Below are 4,750 nucleotides of genomic sequence, written 5' to 3' on the forward strand. Positions count from 1 at the left end.
TAGAGAGAACAATAGAGTAGCCACATAATTACTGTCCTGTGAGAACGTCCGTCCGTCCGTCACACTTTCGTGTCCAATCCATAACTTTGTCATTTATCAAAGGAATCTGAAAGAACTTGGCACAAATGTTTGTTATAATAAGACGATGTGTCATGCCCAACAATCAGACCCCTAACTCCAAGGTCAAGGTTGCACTTGCTCATTCAAGGTCAACATTGTCTATTTGATGATATATATCGTGTCCGGTCCATAACTTTCTTATCTTTGAAGGGATTTTGTAAATACTTGCCACAATTGTTCACAATAATGAGACGATGTGTCATGCGCAACAACCGGTCACCTACCTCCAAGGTCAAGGTCACACTTGGAGGTCAAAGATTAACATGGTCTATTACAGGGTATATTTTGTGTCAGGTCCATAACTTTTTCATTTATCAAAGGAATCTGAAATAACTTAGCACAAATGTTTGTTATAATAAGACAATGTGTCATGCGCAACAACCAGACCCCTACCTCCAGGGTTAAGGTTGCACTTGCTCATTCAAGGTCAACATTATCTATTTGATGGTATATGTTGTGTCCGGTCCATACCTTTCTTATCTCTGAAGGGATTTTGTAAATACTTGCCACAATTGTTCACAATAATGAGACAATGTGTCATGCGCAACAACCGGTCACCTACCTCCAAGTTCAAGGTTACACTTGGAGGTCAAAGATTAACATAGTCTATTACAGGGTAGGGTATATTTTGTGTCCGGTCCATATCTTTTTTATTGATGAAAGGATTTTGTAAATACTTGCCACAAATAGACACTATGATAAGACAATGTGTCATGCACAACACCTGCATCCCTACCTCCAGGTTTAAGGTCACACTTAGAGGTCAAAAGTTAACATAGTCTGTTTTAGGGTATATTTTGTACTTCTTCAGGATTTTGAAATAACTAGTGATGGAGAATCGGACCAAAAACACAATCGATAATCGAATTGAATCAAACATAATTAATCGATTAAAATCGGTAAATAATCGAAAACTATTTGTAAATATGCTGGTTCATCTACCAGTTGGCTATAATTAGAAGTACACTAGTACACATTTTTTCAAATATCTATTCTTTTATTTGCTTATAATATATGATCATATATTAAAAACCACAGACTAGATTTACATATCAATTGTTTGTAAAACCTGAAAATGAAATGTTTAGACAAAGCATAAACTCCTTAACAATAGCAATTTAGCTCTTTTTAACCATTTAAATTCAAAATAAACTTTAACTATCACTAAGCTTGAAGAAGCACAAATCTAACAATAAGAATCCATGTTCATTTTAAAAAAAAATTATTGCTTTCACTTTCTCTGGACTAAGGCAGGTCTGGGCTCCTTGTCGCTGGCTCTTGGTACTGGTTCGGGTGGGGGCTGCGTTCATTGAACGCCACCTTTCCTTGTTGATCTTGTTTATCATATTTTGGACTAGATACAGTATGACTAGTTTCATCAGTGTTACGGTGAGGTTTGTCGAAATGCTGCATTACCTAAAAAAAACAAAAAACATAATTTTCTCAGTTCATACTTTCCATTTAAAAACCACTACTTAAATTTTTTTTCTTTTTTTTTTTTAAATCATATTTTGGACTGTGGCTTAGTTTTCAAAAAAAATCATTTTTTCATTTTAAATCAACCTTACATTGATACATAAAACGTTAAACATAATAATTTACAAAGCATGTTATCATGTTGGCAATTGCCTACGACAAAAACTGGTACAAGAACAGGTTATATCCGAAAAAATGGAAGAAATAAATCACATTTGTTTGCATACGACTTTGTTTTCAAAAGTATTCATTTTTAATTAACCTTACCTGGATACATTACAAGTTATACATTATCATTTATATAGCATTGAACATAATTTCCTACAATAAAAACTTGTACATGAACCACATGTCCGCTAACAGGTTATATCCGAAAAAATGGAAGAAAATATTCACCTTTGTTTGCATACGACTTCATGTATAATCGGCAAATGACGGTCGTCATGTGAAGGTTGTGCTTGACTGGCGGACCGTCAGAATGTTTTTTAAAACCAAAGACAACGCCAAACTGATGAGCGTGTCTTCCCTGGGAAGTTGAAAATTTCCTTGTCCGACTTTACGATGAGAGTAACGTCCCTTTCTGATTTTCTTTTAACCCAAAGAAATGTAAGTAGCAACATCGATTTTACAGTAAAGAAATCGATTGTCGCTAACATAAGCGGCCAGCGACGATTATTCGATTCTACTCGATCATCGTGACATCACTAGAAATAACTAGGCACAAATAGTCACAACAATAAGACAATATGTCAGGTACAACATCTGCACCCCTACCTCCAAGGTCAAGGTCACACTTAGAGGTCAAAGGTTAACAGAGTCTGTTATATGGTTTATTTTGTGTCCTGTTTATAACTTCTTCATAGATGAAGGGATTTTGAAAATACTTGGCACAAATAATCACCATGATAAGGTGATATGTCATGCGTAACACATGTGTCCCTACCTCCAAGGTGAAGGTCACACGTAGAGGTCAAAGATTTACATAGTCTGTTATAGGGTATATTTTGTGCCCAGTCCATAACCTGGGATTTTAAAAATACTTTGCACAAATAATCACAATAATAAGATGATATGTCAGGCTCAAAATATGGGTCCCTACCTCCAAGGTCACACTTAGAGGTCAAAGATTGACATAGTGTGTTAAAGGGTATATTTTGTGTCCGATCTATAACTTCTACATAGTTCAAGGGATTTTGAAAATACTTGGCACAAATAGTAATATTAATAAGACGATATGTCATGCACAACACCTGCACCCCTACCTCCAAGGTCAAGGTCCCACTTAGAGGTCAAAGGTTAACATGATAGAATTTTAAATTCCGTGTTTCATTTTACTAGTATTTCTTTAATAAATTTATTGTTGCATTTGCAGATCTGGCATTGATCATAATTTTGGACTGAAAGTCCTGAAATTCAGAATTAAATCTTTTGAAATAGCACAATTTTATGCTTCATATAAAACTTCCCGAGGCGGGGGACGTTGGTAACTCTGTTACAAATTCTTGTTACTATATAACATAAGGTCGACGAAACCACTTTCACACCTCTTCATAAATCAAGTTTGCTGAACCGGTATTTCAACGAAACCACCATAATTCCTTTTTGTTTTATCTTTTTTTTTAGCTCATCTGAGCATGCTCAGGGTGAGCTTTTAGGATCGATGATTGTCTGTCGTCCGTCGTCCGTTCACATTTTGTTGTTAACACTCTAGGGGTCGCATTTTTGCCTCAATCATCATCAAACTTGGTCAGGATGCTTATCTAGTTGATAGCTCGGATGAGTTCGAACATGGGTCATCTTGGATGAAAAACTAGGTCACAAGAGCTAAAAATAGAAAAGCCTTGTTAACACTCAAGCGGTCACAATTTTGCATCAATCATCATCAAACTTGGTCAGGATGCTTGTCTAGTTGATAGCTAGGATGAGTTCGAACATGGGTCATCTCGGATGAAAAAGTAGGTCACTGGAGCTAAAAATAGAAAAACCTTATTAACACTCTAGAGGTCACAATTTTGCCTCAATCATCATCAAGCTTGGTCAGGATGTTTGTCTAGGTGATAGCTTGGATGAGTTTGAACATGGGTCATCTCGGATGAAAAAGTAGGCCACCGGAGCTAAAAATAAAAAAACCTTGTTAACACTCTAGCGGTCACATTTTGGCATCAATCATCATCAAACTTTGTCAGGAAGCTTGTCTAGGTGATAGCTTGCATGAGTTTGAACATGGGTCATCTCGGATGAAAAAGTAGGTCACTGGAGCTAAAAATAGAAAAACCTTGTTAACACTCTAGCGGTCACATTTTTGCATCAATCATCATCAAACTTGGTCAAGATGCTTGTCTAGGTGATAGCTTGGATGAGTTCAAACATGGGTATAGTCCTGGATGAAAAAATAGGTCACCTGAGCTAAAAATAGAAAAACCTTGTTAACACTCAAGTGGTCACATTTTTGCCACAATCATCATCAAACTTGGTCAGGATGCTTGTCTAGGTGATAGCTCGGATGTGTTTGAACATGTGTCATCTCGGATGAAAAAGTGGAGCTAAAAATAGAAAAACTTTGTTAACACACTTAAGCGGTCACATTTTTGCCTCAATCATTATCAAACTTGGTCAGGATGCTTGTCTAGGTGATAGCTTGCATGAGTTCGAACATGGGTCATCTCAGATGAAAAACTAGGTCACCCGAGCTAAAAATAGAAAAACCTTGTTAACACTCCAGCGGTCACATTTTTGCCTCAATCATTATCAAACTTGGTCAGGATGCTTGTCTAGGTGATAGCTTGCATGAGTTCGAACATGGGTCATCTCAGATGAAAAACTAGGTCACCCGAGCTAAAAATAGAAAAACCTTGTTAACACTCCAGCGGTCACATTTTTGCCTCAATCATCATCAAACTTGTTCAGGATGCTTGTCTAGTTGATAGCTTGCATGATTATGAACATGGGTCATCTCAGATGAAAAACTAGGTCACCGGAGCTAAAAAAAGAAAAACCTTGTTAACACTCCAGCGGTCACATTTTTGCCTCACTTGTCGGTCCGTCTGTCCGTAGACCAAATGGTTTCCGAGTGATAACTAAAGAACCCTTAGGCCTAGGAACTTCAAACTTGGTATGGTGATTGGTCATGACAAGAAGATGACCCATATTGATT

General features: G+C 36.9%; 1 long non-coding RNA gene across 1 annotated transcript; it reads right to left on the reverse strand.

Annotated features, from left to right (window-relative positions):
* Nucleotides 1-1,465: 1,465 nt before the first annotated feature.
* LOC132758556 (uncharacterized) lies at nt 1,466-2,304 on the reverse strand. Its single transcript, XR_009629596.1, has 2 exons — nt 1,993-2,304; nt 1,466-1,536 (listed from the first exon to the last, which is right to left on the reverse strand). It is a non-coding gene; the product is annotated as an uncharacterized LOC132758556 (long non-coding RNA).
* Nucleotides 2,305-4,750: the final 2,446 nt, after the last annotated feature.

The sequence above is a fragment of the Ruditapes philippinarum genome, unplaced genomic scaffold, assembly GCF_026571515.1.
Source record: "Ruditapes philippinarum isolate M1 unplaced genomic scaffold, ASM2657151v2 ctg5392_1_1_1_1, whole genome shotgun sequence".
Lineage (NCBI taxonomy): Eukaryota > Metazoa > Mollusca > Bivalvia > Venerida > Veneridae > Ruditapes > Ruditapes philippinarum.